The sequence below is a fragment of the Bos taurus genome, chromosome 21 (assembly GCF_002263795.3).
Source record: "Bos taurus isolate L1 Dominette 01449 registration number 42190680 breed Hereford chromosome 21, ARS-UCD2.0, whole genome shotgun sequence".
Classification (NCBI taxonomy): Eukaryota; Metazoa; Chordata; class Mammalia; order Artiodactyla; family Bovidae; genus Bos; species Bos taurus.
The window spans coordinates 30,024,153-30,043,566 of NC_037348.1; the positions used below are offsets into that span (position 1 = coordinate 30,024,153).

Below are 19,414 nucleotides of genomic sequence, written 5' to 3' on the forward strand. Positions count from 1 at the left end.
TTTAATTACTAGCTTATTTCACTTATAATGTCCTAAAGGTTCATACATGTTGTAATGAGTGTAAGAATTTCCTTCCTTTTTTAAAAAATTTTTTAATTGGAGTGTAGTTGATTTACAATGTTGTGTCAATTTCAGGTGCACAGCAAGTGAGTCAGTGATACGTATACATACATCCGCTCTTTTAGGTTATTTTCCCATATAGGCCATTTCAGAGCGCTGTGTAGAGCTCCCTGTGCTATACAGTAGGTCCTTATTAGTTTCTATTTTATTTGTAGTAATGTGTATACATTCAGTCCCGACCTTCCAATTTATCCCTCCTTCCTTCCCCCCTCGTTTGTTTTCTGCATCTTGGATGATGTAGACATTTCTCCAAAGAAGACATACAAATGACTAACAAGCATGTGAAAAGACGCTCAACATCACTAATTATTAGAGAAATTCAAATTAAAACTACAATCAGGTATTATCTCACACCGATCAGAATGGCCATCAACAAATCTACAAACAGTATAAATGCTGGAGAGGGTGTGGAGGAAAGGGAACCCTCTTGTACTGTTGATGGTAATGTAAATTGGTATAGCCATTATGGAGAATAGTATAAAGGTTCCTTTAAAAACTAGGAATAAAACTACCATGCATGCGTGCATGCTAAGTTGTTTCAATCATGTCTGACTCCTTGCGACTCTATGGACTGTAGCCCACCAGGCTCCTCAGTCCATGGGATTCTCCAGGCAAGAATACTGGAGTGGGTTGCCATGCCCTCCTCCAGGACATCTTCCCAACCCAGAAATCGAACTCACATATCTTATGTCTCCTGCATTGGCAGGCAGGTTGTTTACCACTAGTGCTACCTGGAAAGCCCCATAAAACTACCATATGGCCCAGAAATCCCACTACTGGGCATATATCCTGAGGAAACCATAATTGAAAAAGACACATGTACCCCGGTGTTCACTGCAGCACTGTTTACAAAAGCCAGGACATAAAAGCAACGTAGATGTCTATTGACAGATGAATGGATAAAGAAGTTTTGGTACATTACTCAGCTATAAAAAGGAAACATATTTGAATCAATTCTAATGAGGTGGATGAACCTAGAACCTATTATACAGAGTGATGTAAGTCAGAAAGACAAATATTGTATTAATATATTAACGTATATATATATATATGGAATCTAGAAAGATGGTACTGATAATCCTATTTGCAGGGCAGCAAAAGAGATGGAGACATAAAGGACAGACTTTTGGACACAGTGTGGGAAGGAGAGAGTGGGATGATTTGACAGAGTAGCATTGAAACATATATATTACCATATGTAAAATAGATGGCCAGTGGGAATTTGCTGTATGATTCAGGGAACCCAAAGCCTCTGTGACAACCTAGAGGGGTGGGATGGGGAAGGAGGTTCAAGAGGAAGGGGACATATGTATATCTGTGGCTGATTCATGGTGACATAGGCAGAAACCATCACAATATTATAAGCAATTATCATCCAATTAAAAAAAAAAACTAAAAATAGAGCTACCATATGATCCAGCAAATCCCAGTCTTGGGCATATATTCAGAGAAAAACACAATTCAAAAAGATACACACATCCCAGGGTTCACTGCAGCACTATTTATAATAGCCAGAACGTGGAAGCAAACTAATGTCTGTCAACAGAGGAATGGATAAAGGAAATGTGGTTCATGTATACAATGGAGGATTACTCACCCATATAAGAAATGCAGTAATGCCATTTGCAGCAACATGAATGGACCTAGAGATTGTCTGACAGAGAAAGGTAAATATCATATGATATCACTTAAATTAATTTCATTCCTTTTTTAAGACTGAATCATACTTCATTATATGGCTAGACCTTATTTTTTTTAATCTGTTCATTCATTGATGGGAACTTGACTTACTTCCACCTTTTGGCTATTGTGAATAATTCTGATCAACAAGACTGTACAAATGTCTGTTCAAATCTCAGCTCTACCCAGAAGTAAAATTGCTGTATCATATGGTAATTCTTCGTTTAATTTTTTGTGGTTCCTCATCTTGATTACAGAGTTTTATATAGAAGTTTTCTATAGAAGCTGTACCATTTTACATTCCCACCAACAATGCAAAAGGGTTCCAATTTTCTTGTTTGTTTTTTTTCCCTCCTAATGGCTATGAAATGGTATCTCACTGTGGTTTTGGTTTGCATTTTTCTACTGATTACTGATATCAAGTACCTTTTCATGTGATTATTGGCCATTTGTATATCTTATTTGAACAAATGGGTATTAAAGTTCTTTATTTTTAAACTGAACTCTTTGGGTTTTCTCTTGAGTTGTAGGTGTTCTTTATATATTCTGGATATTAATCAATCACTTATCAGCTATATGGTTAGCAAATATTTTCTCCCATCCCATAGGTTGCCTTTTCATTCTGTGTCATTTGATGTGCAGAAGTTTTAATGAAGTTTAATTTTTTTTGTTGCTTGTGCTATTTGTAACATATCCAAGTTATCATTGCCAAATCCAAGATCATGAAGATTTTCCTCTAAAAGTATACTTTTAGCCCTTAAATACAGGTTTTTGATCCATTTTGAAGTCACTTTGAGGTATTTGGAGAAGGGCATGGCAACTCACTCCAGTATTCTTGCCGGGAGAATTCCATGGACAGAGTAGCCTGGTGGGCTACAGTCTGTGGGGTTGCCAAGAGTCAGACATGACTGAGCGACTAATGCTTTAAGGTATGGTGTAAGGTAAGGGTCCGGCTTTGTTTTTTTGTATGTGGATATCCAAGTTTTCCCAATAGTGTGAGAACTTTGTTCTTATCAAAATTGATTTGGCTATGGATTCTCATTCTTTTGCATTTAGTTTTAGTGTCTTCCAATCTCTTCAAGAAAATTAGAGATACCAAGGGAACATTTCATGCAAAGATGGGCTCGATAAAGGACAGAAATGGTATGAACCTAACAGAAGCAGAAGATATTAAGAAGAGGTGGCAAGAATACACAGAAGAACTGTACAAAAAAGATCTTCATGACCTAGATAATCACGATGATGTGATCACTGACCTAGAGCCAGACATCCTGGAATGTGAAGTCAAGTGGGCCTTAGAAAGCATCGCTACAAACAAAGCTAGTGGAGGTGATGGAATTCCAGTTGAGCTATTTCAAATCCTGAAAGATGATGCTGTGAAAGTGCTGCACTCAATATGCCAGCAAATTTGGAAAACTCAGCAGTGGCCACAGGACTGGAAAAGGTCAGTTTTCATTCCAATCCCAAAGAAAGGCAATGCCAAAGAATGCTCAAACTACCACACAATTGCACTCATCTCACATGCTAGTAAAGTAATGCTCAAAATTCTCCAAGCCAGGCTTCAGCAATACGTGAACCGTGAACTTCCTGATGTTCAAGCTGGTTTTAGAAAAGGCAGAGGAATCAGAGATCAAATTGCCAACATCCGCTGGATCATGGAGAAAGCAAGAGAGTTCCAGAAAAACATCTATTTCTGCTTTATTGACTATGCCAAAGCCTTTGACTGTGTGGATCACAATAAACTGTGGAAAATTCTTCAAGAGATGGGAATACCAGACCACCTGATCTGCCTCTTGAGAAATCTGTATGCAGGTCAGGAAGCAAGAGTTAGAACTGGACATGGAACAACAGACTGGTTCCAAATAGGAAAAGGAGTATGTCAAGGCTGTATATTGTCACCCTGCTTATTTAAATTATATGCAGAGTACATCATGAGAAACGCTGGACTGGAAGAAGCACAAGCTGGAATCAAGATTGCCGGGAGAAATATCAATAACCTCAGATATGCAGATGATACCACCCTTACGGCAGAAAGTAAAGAAGAACTAAAAAGCCTCTTGATGAAAGTGAAAGAGGAGAGTGAAAAAGTTGGCTTAAAGCTCAACATTCAGAAAACGAAGATCATGGCATCCGGTCCCATCACTTCATGGGAAATAGATGGGGAAATAGTGTCAGACTTTATTTTTCTGGGCTCTAAAATCACTGCAGATGGTGACTGCAGCCATGAAATTAAAAGACGCTTATTCCTTGGAAGGAAAGTTATGATCAACCTAGATAGCATATTCAAAAGCAGAGACATTACTTTGCCAACAAAGGTCCGTCTAGTCAAGGCTGTGGTTTTTCCTGTGGTCATGTATGGATGTGAGAGTTGGACTGTGAAGAAAGCTGAGCGCCGAAGAATTGATGCTTTTGAACTGTGGTGTTGGAGAAGACTCTTGAGAGTCCCTTGGACTGCAAGGAGATCCAACCAGTCCATTCTGAAGATCAGCCCTGGGATTTCTTTGGAAGGAATGAGCTAAAGCTGAAACTCCAGTACTTTGGCCACCTCATGCGAAGAGTTGACTCATTGGCAAAGACTCTGATGCTGGGAGGGATTGGGGGCAGGAGGAGAAGGAGACGACAGAGGATGAGATGGCTGGATGGCATCGCTGACTCGATGGATGTGAGTCTGAGTGAACTCCGGGAATTGGTGATGCACAGGGAGACCTGGCCTGCTGTGATTCATGGGGTCACAAGGAGTTGGACATGACTGAGCGACTGAACTGAACTGAACTGCATGTCTATTTAAAAATTCAGTTAGGTTTATGAGGATATGTGATTTACCTATGTGGATGTAAGAGGTCAAAGGGGAAACCAGCCTGGGTTCTGGAGCCCCAGGGCGCTCAGGATCTACAGGGACCAGACTGGCCATCCCCAGGCTGTGGGTGCACCCCCTGAGAGGCAGTCTCTGGATGCAGGAGAGGTCCTCAGACTTCACCCAGAACCTGTGTGTTAACATGGAGGAGAGCGGGGTCCTGGTACTATGTATAGGGCGTGACCCAGCTCCTTCCCCTCACCTGTGCAGTCATGGCCCTCCTAGCTTATGAGCATCCTGGAGGTCTGATGCCTGCAAGAAAAGCTCACATCACAGATAAGCAAGTAGATTTCAGGAGTCAACATGCTACTCGTGATATTTGCCCACCCCACCCCCCCACTGCTGGGATGCACCCTGCACTCACCTGGACTAAGGTTGGTCCACAGGAACCCTCCTGACTCAAGATCCTATTGGTGACAGTCTGACCTCCTGGCCTGGTACACCCCACCAGGAACAAGGAGTGGTCATCAGCCTGACCTCTTGAATTTCCTGAGGACCACACCATACCCTGGCAAGGATGATGATGAACAGCTTTCTAACTTTGTGATTCCCTGTGGTCTGTGCCACCTGAGGTTCTCATGGGATGTCAGAAGTTCAGCTTCTGTCTGTGAGCCTCTCTGTGCACCTATCCTGGAGCATCAGCATAGCCCATGAACTTCTCATGACTCTGACCTCACAGTCACTTCCTTGAGTTGACACTCACTCAGAAGACTTTTCCTTTTATCCTGACCTAACTCTCAATGCCTTCATTTATTTAAAAATTAAAAGGTGGGATGATGTGTGAGGCAGGGAGATGCAGGGGCATGGAGTTCACTGTCAAGACCATTTCAAGGTCAAACTCTGTATCTTGATTACAGTGGTGGTTACACAGGTGTATACATTTTGTTGAAATCTATTTCCTTAAAGGGCTTCCCTGATAGCTCAGTTGAAAAAGATAGCTCAGTTGGTCCACCTGTAATGCAGGAGACCCCCTTGTGGCTCAGCTGGTAAAGAATCCGCCTGCAATGCAGGAGACCTAGGTTCGATCCCTGGGTTGGAAAGATCTCCTGGAGAAGGAAAGGGCTACTCACTCCAGTATTCTGGCCTGGAGAACTCCATGGACTTACAGTCACAAAGAGTCAGACACGACTGAATGACTTTCACTTTCATGCTTTCATGTACTTAAAATGCATGTATTTTATTATATGTAACCTATTTGTCAATAAAGCTTATTTAAACAATCTTTAAAGACCATTTCAAGTTCATACCATACCAAATATTTTAAATCATTTTAAAATTTGAAATATAAAAAAGTTTTAAATTCTTACTTCTAATGAGATGTAAATGTTTTCTTTCATTATTGTCTTTTCCAGAGTTCTCAGGGGCTGTGGTCTCACGCCATCCACTGGGACAACAATGGCCCATTTCCAGCAGAGGCAGTGCCGCGTTGCCCCGGGTGCCTGACTGCCACCCACCTCCAGTGAACTGCAGTGTCTGAAAAGTGAGTTCCATGTTCATGGGGTCTGTCATGACTATGCTGGGGTGGGGCAAGTGCAATCAACATTTCCAACAGGAGAGCTTGTTGTGGTCCTGGGAACAGATGACCTGAAAATCAGGTTTAAAGCCAGGGAATGAGAGTGCATTAATTTATCTGCTGAAGTCCATTGAGAGGAAATTATAAAATGCATTTCATGTTGCATTAAGATTTGTGTTTAGAATAGTAAACATCACCCTTCTAAAGAACGTGGCTGTAGTGAATAACAAGGAGGTAATTTGATTTATACTAGTGCAGAATTTATTAAGCCACTCTGTTGCCATCTGTAGTTATCATGATTGATTTTTAAAATATTAGAAGAATAACTTAAGCAAAAGACTAAAGTCTCATATTAACATATTAATTGCTTTTATTTTTAATGTTTTTCTTAGTGCTTGTCCAGAAATAGAATTTTTATCTAGTTGATATTAGAGTAGCAATTCTTTTACCTTATGACTCTTCAAACAAATCTCTTCATTTACTTTTTTGCCTCCTTTTCCTTTTGATAAACTCCAAACTCTTAGGAAAATGGAAAAAGGGGGCAATGAACACCCGTGTTCTTCACTCAGATTTACTAGATGTTTACCCAAGTACACACTCAGATACATACATACACGGAGAGATTGTGAAGATGGATGTGTGTGTGTTATGGATGCGTGTTCAGTTTTTTCTCTGAATCATTTGTACATAAGTTGCAGACATCATGACATACTTTGCATATATCTCTTAAATTCATAGGCTGTCTTCTTCAAAACTGTCCTATAATACCATTATCACCATGGAATTCAACACTGATAAAGCAATGTTTTCCGATATATAGTTCCAATTCAAATACCCCTGGTTGCCCCCCAAATATCCTTTATAACTGTCTTCCCTTATTTAGTATTCAGTTAAATGTCATTCACTGAATCAGTTATATCTCTTTGTTGTTAGTCACTAAGTTGTGCCCAACTCTTTGCGACCCCATGGACTGCAACACGCCAGGCTTCCCTGTCCTTCACCATCTCTCGAAGTTTGCTCAAACTCATACCTATTGTCGGTGATGCCATCCAACCATCTCATCCTCTGTCGCCCCCTTCTCCTGCCTTCAGTCTTTCCAAACATCTTGAGTCTTTTCCCTTGAGTAGGCTCTTCATATCAGATGGCCAAAGTATTGGAACTTTAGCTTCAGCATCAGCCCCCCCAAGTGAATATTCATGGTTGATTTCCTTTAGGATTGACTGGTTTAATCTTGCTGTCCTAGGGACAGCTCTGTTTTTGTTTTTGTCTTTTGCAATGTTCACATATTTGTAAAGAATCTGAGCAAAAAAAAAGAAAAAAAGAATCTAAGCCTTTCGTTTTGTAGGGTATCTCGCAGGAGTTGTCTGACTGTTCTTCATCCTTAGCTGCAGGTAGACATCTCGTGTATTTGCCTCGCATTTACATCATCATGACCTAGTATTGGTAGTGACAAGTTCAGCTGGCCAAGGTGATTTCTGCCAGAGCTCTCCTTTATGATGTTACCTTATTTATTTCTTCTAATTAGTAAGTAATCTGTGGGGTGAGGTTTGAGATCATAGGAATATTCTCTTTCCCAGATAATTTTCACCAGTGATTTAGCACCCATTGCTGGTCGTATTATGATTTTTCACCAATCATTCAATCTGCGCGTCAGACTTCCTTCCCTGTAACATAGTCCCCCCTTTTTCACTTTTTCCACATCTGTGATATCACACAAGGGAGTATCTGGCTAGTCAAGAGAAGGACTCTGAAATCAAACTGTATAGGTGTGCCCCTTGTCTCTGTCACATGCTGACCAGACGACCTGGGTAAATGCTTCACTTCACAACCCTCAGTGCCCTAGTGTTTAACACTGGAGACAGGAGTAAGTCCTGCGAGAGGTGTCCATTGGGGCTGGAGCCATGGGTGGCACTCACTGGGTATGATTACAGAGGCAGGAAGGATGGTTGAGTGCCCAGTGAGTGCTGCTCCAACCCTGAGTTCGTTTGTAACCCATGAAAGCTGATTCAGACCTTTGGCCAAAAGGCTGATGAACGTTAATGACAGGGCAGAGCTCTAGTCTGAGTGCTCATAATCGTAAGTCCCTACACTTAGAAGGTTGCGTAGAGAAGCAAACTCATGGCAGGAAGCATCCACCAGCGAACAGTGTCCCCATGAGGTGACTCCACCCCCTGTTCTGGTTACTCCTCACTCTCACAGTCACACTCCCTTCCACCCTGCTGCAGGCCTGGACCTCCCTGGCCTGCTCTCTGTCTGCCTTTCAGTCACAGATAACTAATTGGACTTCTTGTCTGAAGGTTATTAGATTTCTTTCTGTTTCGATTTAGTCACTGTGGTTTTATTCAGTCCCTATGGTTTTATTTTCTGGCTGAGGAATCTTCCTTAAGAATGTTTTAGAAATTTTACCAAGGAATAGTATTGTGAATATACATGTGATTTACAAGCTACATGTGGACATGGATTAGATTGCTTCTGGAGAGTACTTGTAGCTACTAGATTATCTTCAAAACACTTCCTCTGTACATTTTACGTGTCTCATTTTCTTCCCCACAGTGCTTTCTTTTTTTCTATTGAAGTGTAGTTGATTTACAATGTTGTGTTAATTACTGCTGTACAGCAAAGTGACTCAGTTATACATGTATATGCATTCTTTTTTATATTCTGTTCCATTACAGTGTATCATAAGATATTGAATATATTTTTCTGTGCTATAAAGTAGGACCTTGTTGTTTATAAAAGCTTGCATGTGCTAACTCCAGCCTCCCCCTTGGCAAACTTCCCTGCGATTCTTAAAAGCAGATGAGGGCTGGTGTGATAAAGGATGCCTGTGGCTGCAGCCAGTGTGCTTCCTGCTTGTCAGACAGAGCTTGCAGGATGGCTCTGTGGTGTCCCCTGTTCTCCTGCTTTCTGGGGCGATAGCCAGCCCAGCTGGCATCCCCAACCCAAAGTTCCCCTGAAGTTTCCCACCTCCTCCTTCTGGTTTCCTCCTTCTTAGCAGTTTATGAGCTGGGGACCCTCTGCCTGTCTCTGTGTGCCTTTGGGATGAGTTCCCTGGGGAAAGAACTAGGTTGTAGGTCTGACATCAACTTGATGGGATGGGTGGAGCCAAGTTGAAAATGGGATCTCTGCTTCTGCAGAGACACAGAAGAGAGCACTTGGGTTTGTTTGTTTTTTGATACATATTGATTTATTTACAATACTGTGTTAGTTTCAGGTGTACAGAACAATGATTCATTTATACATATATATATTTTTTTACATTCCCTTTCATTATAGGTTATTACAAGATATTGAATATAGTTCCCTGTGCTATACTGGAAATCTTTGTTGATTACTTGAGTTTCATTTGAACATGTGGGTAGAAATATCAGGACGGCCTTTTTTTTTTTTTCATTTCCTAGTATGCACCATGAGGAATTTCTGCCCCCTTGAAAACCTGAGTTACCTAGTTTTGAGAGGTGTGCTCCAAACCAGCATGCTTAAGGATGGCCTTGAGGCATCTTGAAGGCTCAGAGAAGCCCCTCTTGGAGAAGCCCCGTCCCCGAGGTTGGCAGGCCCTGGGCCTCGCAGGGGCCCTCCCCGGCAACCCTGGGCCAGAACCCTGAGTCCCTCTCTTCTGCTCCCTTTTCCTGCTTCCTTGTGCCTGACAGGAAGGGCCTCAGTCTTCTCCTGCAGCTGCTTCCCTGGATCCCAGGAGCTCACGTTTTTCTGGGGCAGGTGTGATCAGGGTGCTGTATTTGTCTGTGTCACACACACCCACACTTCCCCAGGAAGAATGGGCCCATGCTGCCCCAGACTAGGTGACACATCAGGTCATGAGGAAGGTATCAGAGCCAGGGGCCTGAGCTCCCCCTGGGGGACCTGGTTCTGCCCATTGGTGCCAAACTCTGGGGCAGTGGGGTGGGGATGCTGGGCAGGCAGGCTGTGCTTCCTTCCATGTGAAACATCACCTCTTGGGCTCTGAGGTTCTGGGGTCTCGGGGTCAAGTGCTCACTCCCACTTTCTAGCTGGGTGGCCCTGACTCCCCAGCTGCCCAAGGAGTCAGTGGTTCCCCAGGGGGTTGGACTCTGAGCAAAAAAAAAAAAGGTTGAAATCAACTACCTCAAACTTGATGCTCTCCAAAGCTGCAAAGCTTCTTACTTGATCTTGAGCCAGCACTTAAGTGTTTGAGTGATATTGGCTTCACCATTCTTTCCTCAGGGGAGTTGTACTTATATATTCTGCTTAAAAGTGTCATTTCTTTCTTAACTCAGACAGCTGATCCCATAAACTTTAACTTTGTGTGCATCACCTTTTGTGAACCAACCTTTTAAAAATTATTAATATGTTTTATTTACAAAACAGAAGTAGAACCACAGACACAGAAACAAACGTACGGTTACCAAAGGGGAAAGGTGGTGGGGAATAAGTTAGGAGTTTGGAATTAGCATATACATTGGAATTAGCATATACACACAGTTATCAACATATATATAAAATAGAGGGCTTCCCAGGTGTTTCAGCAGTAAAGAATCTGCCCGCAATGCAGGAGACCTGGGTTCGATCCCTGGGTGGGGAAAATCCCCTGGAGGAGGAAACAGCAACCCACTCCAGTATTCTTGCCTGGAGAATTCCATGGACAGAGGAGCTTGGCGGGCTACAGTCCATGGAGTTGCAAAGAGTCGGACACGACTGAGTGACTAACACACACACACACACACATATAAAATAGATAAACAACAAGGACTGCTATATAGCAGAGGGAGCAATACTCAGTATCTTACAACAACCTATAAGGGAGAAGAATCTAAAAAAGTATATATATTGTTGTTGTTGTTTAGTTAATAAGTCTTGACTGACTCTTTTGTGACCCAGTGGACTGTAGCCCGCTAGGCCCCTTCTGTCCATGGGATTTCTCAGGGAAGAATACTAGAGTGGGCCATTTTTCATTCTCCATGGGCTCTTCCCAGCCCAGGGTTTGAATCCATGTCTCCTACATTGGCAGGCGGATTCTCTACTGCCACCAGGGAAGGCCTGTATAAGATAAGTTCTTTTGATATGACATAAAAGCAAATCTTCTGAAAGAATGGTACTCCAGAGGGTCTTATTAGGTGTCTAAAGTTATTAGTTTAAGAATATATTTGCAACTAAATGAATAGATAATTACAACAGTAATAATCATATATAACCTATTTTTGGTACCCACTGTGGGCGAGGCACTGTGTTGTGTAATCACCTCCAGATCCATGTAAAACAGGAGCTACTCTCCTCATTTCAAAGGGAAGCAGTGAGAGCCAGGAACGAAATTGATTGTCCCAGTTTATTTGCAGGCCTGGTACATTTGTATTTCAGTATAAGTGTTCCTAGTGATTAAAGCTTGAAACTCAGATATCCAAAGAATACAATTAGTAGATTAACACATTCAGGTCATAAAGTTGTCAGGTAAGTATAGGAACTGATTGGGTTCTTAAAAATCTACCCATCTCACTGTCAGCTATTATAAAATATACAGAGCCATCCAGGATGATGCAGTCTGTAGATGTCTTTTTCTTTTTTATTTGTTTGTTCCTTCATTTAGGTAAACTGGCTTCTTCTGTTTGGAGAGATAGATACTTAGATAAAACTGAATTTTATAATAGCCTGTTCTAGCATAAAAGCTGAAATTCTCCTTTGCTTGTGAAATTTAATTATTTTTTAATGGAAAAGAGCTATCACATCTACTCCCTTTGTTTCACTTCTTGTAAGTATGCTGGAAACTTCCAAGTGTAAATATCTAGCTCACTGGAACTTCTGTCTAAATATCCCCTAGATAGCTTTCCCGACCTCTTTAACATGCACACACACACACACAAACACACAGACACACAGTTATGCAAGGATGCATACATGCTTATGCACACACGCATATATATGCATCCACATCCAACATAAACACAAGTACACATACTCATATACGGACACACAGAAGCTCACACACATAGACGCCTACACATGTGCACAAAGTCACACGTGAACACCTCAATACACATGCACACATGGTCTGTAATCCAAGTAGAGTTCATTTTTATATGTGGTGTGAGGTCTAGATTGAGGTGTTTTTGTCTCTTTGCTTTTGCATATGACTATCAATTCGTTCTAGGCTCACTGTTTGAAAAGTCTGTCCTTTTCCCATCAATTGCCTCGGTACCTTTGTCAAAATCTCAGCTGTTTTCTGTTCCATTGATCTGTGTATCTATCCTCTCCCAAATACCACACTGTCTTGCCCACAGTAGGTTTATAATGCATTTTTAAGCAGCATGAATCCTCCAGCTGTTTTTCTTTTTTCAAAATTGTTTCAAAAATCTGGTTCCTTCATCTTTCCGTGTAAGTTTTAGAATCCACTTGTCCATGTCTACAAAGAATCCTGCTTAGATGTCGAATGGGATTGTATTTAATTTGTAGATTATTTGAGGGTAATTGACTGCTTAACTGCACTGTATCTTGCAATCCATGCTAGTGGTACGTCTCTTCATTTATTTAGGTCATGGTTGGTCTCTTTTGTCTGATTTTTGTGAGCTCCCTGCAATTTTGTTTCAGGAATATGTCCTTGCTTTGTTGATCTTCAGGTCTATACACATCCTGCTCCACCTGTTTGGCCCTGTTCGTACTTCCCACCCACCCCTCATATTCATGTGGAGATCAGCTCTCTACCTCTTTACTTGCAAAATTCTTAGTTCTTCTGCAGATGAAAGATCACTTCCTCAGCCCCGTTAATTCTCTCCTCCATGCCTATGGTCAACACCGAAATCAGATTGATTATATTCTTTGCAACCAAAGATGGAGAAGCTCTATACAGTCAGCAAAAACAAGACCAGGAGCTGACTGTGGCTCAGACCATGAACTCCTTATTGCCAAATTCAGACTGAAATTGAAGAAAGTAAGGAAAACCACTAGACCATTCAGGTATGACCTAAATCAAATCCCTTATGATTATACAGTGGAAGTGAGAAATAGATTTAAGGGTCTAGATCTGATAGATAGAGTGCCTGATGAACTATGGAATGAGGTTCGTGACATTGTACAGGAGACAGGGATCAAGACCATCCCCATGGAAAAGAAATGCAAAAAAGCAAAATGGCTGTCTGGGGAGGCCTTACAAATAGCTGTGAAAAGAAGAGAAGCAAAAAGCAAAGGAGAAAAGGAAAGATATAAACATCTGAATGCAGAGTTCCAAAGAATAGCAAGAAGAGATAAAAAAGCCTTCTTCAGTGATCAATGCAAAGAAATAGAGGAAAACAACAGAATGGGAAAGACTAGAGATCTCTTCAAGAAAATCAGAGATACCAAAGGAACATTTCATGCAAAGTTGGGCTCAATAAAGGACAGAAATGGTATGGACCTAACAGAAGCAGAAGATATTAAGAAGAGATGGCAAGAATACACAGAAGAACTATACAAAAAAAATCTTCATGACCCAGATAATCACGATGGTGTGATCACTGACCTAGAGCCAGACATCCTGGAATGTGAAGTCAAGTGGGCCTTAGAAAGCATCACTACGAACAAAGCTAGTGGAGGTGATGGAATTCCAGTTGAGCTATTTCAAATCCTGAAAGATGATGCTGTAAAAGTGCTGCACTCAATATGCCAGCAAATTTGGAAAACTCAGCAGTGGCCACAGGACTGGAAAAGGGCAGTTTTTATTCCAATTCCAAAGAAAGGCAATGCCAAAGAATGCTCAAACTACCACACAATTGCACTCATCTCACACGCCAGTAAAATAATGCTCAAAATTCTCCAAGCCAGGCTTCAGCAATATGTGAACCGTGAACTTCCAGTTGTTCAAGCTGGTTTTAGAAAAGGCAGAGGAACCAGAGACAAAATTGCCAACATCCACTGGATCATGGAAAAAGCAAGAGAGTTCCAGAAAAGCATCTATTTCTGCTTTATTGACTATGCCAAAGCCTTTGACTTTGTGGATCACAATAAACTGTGTAAAATTCTGAAAGAGTTGAGAATACCAGACCACCTGACCTGCCTCTTGAGAAACCTATATGCAGGTCAGGAAGCAACAGTTAGAACTAGACATGGAACAACAGACTGGTTCCAAATAGGAAAAGGAGTACATCAAGGCTGTATATTGTCACCCTGCTTATTTACCTTATATGCAGAGTACATCATGAGAAACGCTGGACTGGAAGAAGCACAAGCTGGAATCAAGATTGCCGGGAGAAATATCAATAACCTCAGATATGCAGATGACACCACTCTTATGGCAGAAAGTGAAGAGGAATTCAAAAGCCTCTTGATGAAGGTGAAAGTGGAGAGTGAAAAAGTTGGCTTAAAGCTCAACATTCAGAAAATGAAAATCATGGCATCCGATCCCATCACTTCATGGGAAATAGATGGGGAAACAGTGGAAACAGTGTCAGACTTTATTTTTGGGGGGCTCCAAAATCACTGCAGATGGTGACTGCAGCCATGAAATTAAAAGACGCTTACTCCTTGGAAGGAAAGTTATGACCAACCTAGATAGCATATTGAAAAGCAAAGATATTACTTTGCCAACAAAGGTCCATCTAGTCAAGGCTATGGTTTTTCCTGTGGTGACGTATGAATGTGAAAGTTGGATTGTGAAGAAATGAGCACCGAAGAATTGATGCTTTTGAATTGTGGTGTTGGAGAAGACTCTTGAGAGTCCCTTGGACTGCAAGGAGATGCAACCAGTCCATTCTGAAGGAGATCAGCCCTGGGATTTCTTTGGAAGGAAGGATGCTGAAGCTGAAACTCCAGTACTTTGGCCACCTCATGCGAAGAGTTGACTCATTGGCAAAGACTCTGATGCTGGGAGGGATTGGGGGCAGGAGGAGAAGGAGACGACAGAGGATGAGATGGCTGGATGGCATCACTGACTCGATGGACCTGAGTCTGAGTGAACGCCAGGAGTTGGTGATGGACAGGGAGGCCTGGCATGCTGCGATTCACGGGGTCGCAAAGAGTCAGACACGACTGAGCGACTGAACTGAACTGAACTGAACTGAACTGATAGTGAGATAGCTAAGCGTATAATCAGATAGACACAAAGCCAAATAGAAAAGGGAAGAGATTGAAAAGTAGAGAGATAGGTAAGTAGTCAGGTTGGCAGGTAGGTAGAAATAGAGAAGGGAGGGAGGGATATAGTTTAACTTAAGTTTAATTAATCTTAACAAAATTCTAAGAAAGATATGGTATATTCCCCCCTTGTATAGATGAGGAAAAGATTGAAGGGGCTTTAGTGACCATCCAGAGGTCATTCTTACAGAGGATGGCAGCACCCAGGTCTCATCAGTCTGGCCTTTCTCCTTTGCTTCTCCAACTTCCGTCACTGCCTTACCAACTGAGCCTTTCCTTTCTCTTGTTCCCTTCAGTTTTCAGACTTGAGCCCACCTGTCATTTCTTATCTAATTGAATAGCTTCTGCAGAAAATAATACTTCAAGTAGATTGTATCATTTGAGCACAAAGCAGAGCTCTGAAAGCCAGAAGTAAAATTAAAAGGAAGGCTGTGGCTTTTTAGACATTGTCCTACAAATGAGATTCTTTTCCCTTTCAATAGTTTTAATTATTCTGTACTACATGGATATTCTCATATGCCTTAGAGAAATGTTCATATTGACACCTCAGGGACAGGTCATGTCCTGGTGCCATAGGTAATGCAGACATTCCTCTTTGACAAACAGTTGTTTTGGATATTTCCAGCTGTGCTGCAAAGAACATCCTTGTGCACTTGAGCATGCCTGACTCTATGAAAGATACCAAGAGGCAGAATTACATTTAAAAAACTTAGATACTGAACAAAATGCTCTCCACTGACCTCACCACAAACCCCATATACTCCCCCTAGTGGTGGAAAAAATAACCCATTTCAACCCATCAGGGCTGATTTTTCCAAATAATTTTTAAATGTAATTAATTTATTTTTAATTGGAGGATAATTGCTTTACAATATTGTTTTAGTTTCTGCCATACATCAACATGAATCACCTGTGGTGGTAGTGGTGTAGTTGCTAAGTTGTGTCTGACTTTTAAAAAAAAATTATTTATTTTTTAACTGAAGGATAATTGCTTTACAGAATTTTGTTGTTTTCTGTCAAACATCCACAATAATCAGCCACAGGTGCACTATGTCCCCTCCCTCCTGAACCTCCCTCCCATCTCCCTCCCCATCCGACCCCTCTAGATTGTTACAGAGCCCCTGTTTGAGTTCCCTGAGTCATACAGTAAATTTCCATTGGCTATCTATTTTACATATGGTATTGTAAGTTTCCATGTTACTCTCTCCATACGTCTCACTCTCTCCCTCCTCCCCTCCCCCTGTGTCCATAAGTTGGTTCTCTATGTCTGTTTCTCCATTGCTGCCCTGAAAATTATCAGTGCCATCTTTCTAGATTCCATATATATGCATTCATATCAGTTCAGTTCAGTCGCTCAGTTGTGTCCAACTCTTTGCAACCCCATGAATCGCAGCACACCTGTCCATGACCAACTCCCGGAGCTCACCCAAACTCATGTACATCGAGTTGATGATTCTATCCAGCCACCTCATCCTCTGTCGTCCCCTTCTCCTCCTGCCCCCAATCCCTCCCAGCATCAGTATATGATATTTATATTCCTCTGACTCACTTCACTCTATATAATAGGCTCTAGGTTTGTCCACCTCATTAGAACTGACTCAAATGTGTTCCTTCTTGTGGCTGAGTAATATTCCATTGTATATATGTACCACAGATTCTTTATCCATTCATCTGTCAATGGACATCTAGGTTGCTTCCATGTTCTAGCTATTGTAAATAGTGCTGCATTGAACATTGGGGTACATGAGTCTTTTTCAATTCTGGTTTCATTAGAGTATATGCCCAGTAGTAGAATTGCTGGGCCATGTGGTAGTTTTATTCCTAGTTTTTTAAGGAATCTCTTTACTGTTCTCCATAGTGGCTGTATCAGTTTGCATTCCCACTAACAGTGTAAGAGAGATTCCTTTTCTTCATACCCTTTCCAGAATTTATTGTTTCTAGACTTTTTGATGATGGCCATTCTGACCTGCGTGAGATGATACCTCATTGTGATTTTGATGGTATTTCTCCACAGAAGACACACAGAATGCTAATAAACACATGAAAACACATTTTTTGATTGGGTTCTTTGTTTTTCTGATATTGAGCTTCAATGAGATACTATATTTTAAAGATTAATCTTTGGGCAGTTGCTTCATTTAAAGTTATTCTCTCCCATTCTGAGGATTGTCTTTTCATCTTGTTTATGGCTTCCTTTGCTGTGCAAAAGCTTTTAAGTTTAATTAGTTCCCACATTTGTTTTTGTTTTTATTTCCATTACTGTAGAAGATGGGTCATGGAGGATCTTGCTATGATTTATGTCAAGGAGTGTTCTGTATATGTTTTCCTCTAAGTGTTTTATAGTTTCTGGTCTTACATTTGGGTCTTTAATTCATTTTGAGTTTATCTTTATGTATGGTGTTAAGAAATGCTCAAATTCCTTATTTTACACATAGCTGTCCAGTTTTCCCAGCACCACTTACTAAAGAGACAGTTTTTTCTCCATTGTATATTCTTCCCTCTTCTGTCAAAGATGAGGTACCCATAGGTGCGTGGGTTTATCTCTGAGCTTGCTATCTTGTACCATTGGTCTATATTTCTATTTTTGCGCCAGCCATACTATCTTCATGACTGTAGCTTTGTAGTACAGTCTGAAGTCAAGAAGGTTGATTCCTTTGGCTCTCCATTTCTCTTTCTCAAGTTTGCTTTGGCTATCTGGGGTCTTTTGTATTTTCATACAAATTGTTAAATTTTTTGCTATAGTTCTCTGAAAAATGCTACTGGAAATTTGATAGGGATTGCATTGAATCTGTTGGAGAAGGCACTGGCCACCCACTCCAGTACTCTTGCCTGGAAAATTCCATGGATGGAGGAGCCTGGTGGGCTGCAGTCCATGGGGTCACTAAGAGTCAGACATGACTGAGCGACTTCACTTTCACTTTTCACTTTCTTGCATTGGAAAAGGAAATGGCAACCCACTCCAGTGTTCTTGCCTGGAGAATCCCAGGGATGGGGGAGCCTGGTGGGCTGCCGTCTATGGGGTCGCACAGAGTCGGACACAACTGACATGACTTAACAGCAGCAGCAGCATTGAATCTGTAGATTGCTTTGGGTAGTAGTATAGTCATTTTCACAATATTGATTCTTTAAATCCAAGAACCTGGTATTATCTCTTCATCTCTTTATGTTGTCTTTGATTTCTTTCATCAATATCTTGTAATTTTCTGTAAACAGTTCTTTTGTCTCCTTAAGTAGGTTCATTCCTAGGTATTTTATTCTTTTTGTTGCAGTGGTGAATGGGATTGATTGCTTAATTTCTCTTTCTGATTTTTCATCATTAGTGTATAGGAAGGCAAGGGATTTTTGTGTTTTGATTTTGTATCCTACAACTTTACTAAATTCACTTATTAGTTCTAGTAATTTTCTGATAGGATCTTTAGGGTTTTCTGTGTATAGTCATGTTATCTGCAAACAGTAAGAGTTTCTTTTCCAATATGGATTCCTTTCTTTTTTTTCCAATCTGGATTCCTTTTATTTCCTCTGATTGCCATGGCTAGGACTTTCAGAACTGTTGAATAATAGTGGTGAGAGTGGGCACTCTTGTCTCGTTCCTGTTTTGCAGGATATGCTTTCAGTTTTTCACCATTGAGAATAATGTTTAATATATATGGCCTTCATTTTGTTGAGATAGGTTCCTTTTGTGCCTGTTTTCTGAAGAGTTTTATCATAAATGGGTACTGAATTTTATGAAAAGCTTTTTCTACATCTATTGAGATTATCATATGATTTTTATCTTTTAATTTGTTAACACATGTATCATATTGATTGATTTGCATATACTGAAGAATCCTTAAATCTCTTGGATAAACCTGACTTGATCGTGGCATATGATCCTTTCAATAAGTTGTTGGATTCTGTTTGCTAAAATTTTGTTGAGGATTTTTGTATCTATGTTCATAAGTGATATTGGCTTCAAATTTTATTTTTTGTGATGTCTTTGGTTTTGGTATCACAGTGATGGTGGCCTCATAGAATGAGTTTGGAAATGTTCCTTCCTCTGAAATTGTTTGGATGAGTTTGAAAAGGACAGGCATTAGCTCTTCTCTAAATGTTTGATAGAATTCACCTGTGAAACCATCTGTCCCTAGGCTTTTGTTTCTTGGGAGATTTTTGGTCACAGTTTTTATTTCAGTGCCTGT

The 19,414-nt window shown here is 40.9% G+C and overlaps 1 protein-coding gene across 1 annotated transcript in view; it reads left to right on the forward strand.

The window, feature by feature from the left end:
- Positions 1-19,414, forward strand: part of OTUD7A (OTU deubiquitinase 7A) — a 404,670-nt gene that overhangs the window by 194,218 nt on the left and 191,038 nt on the right. Inside the window, exon 2 of the mRNA XM_005221993.5 lies at positions 6,007-6,134. The gene's annotated coding sequence lies outside the window, so the exon portion shown is untranslated. The remainder of the gene's footprint in view (positions 1-6,006; positions 6,135-19,414) is intronic.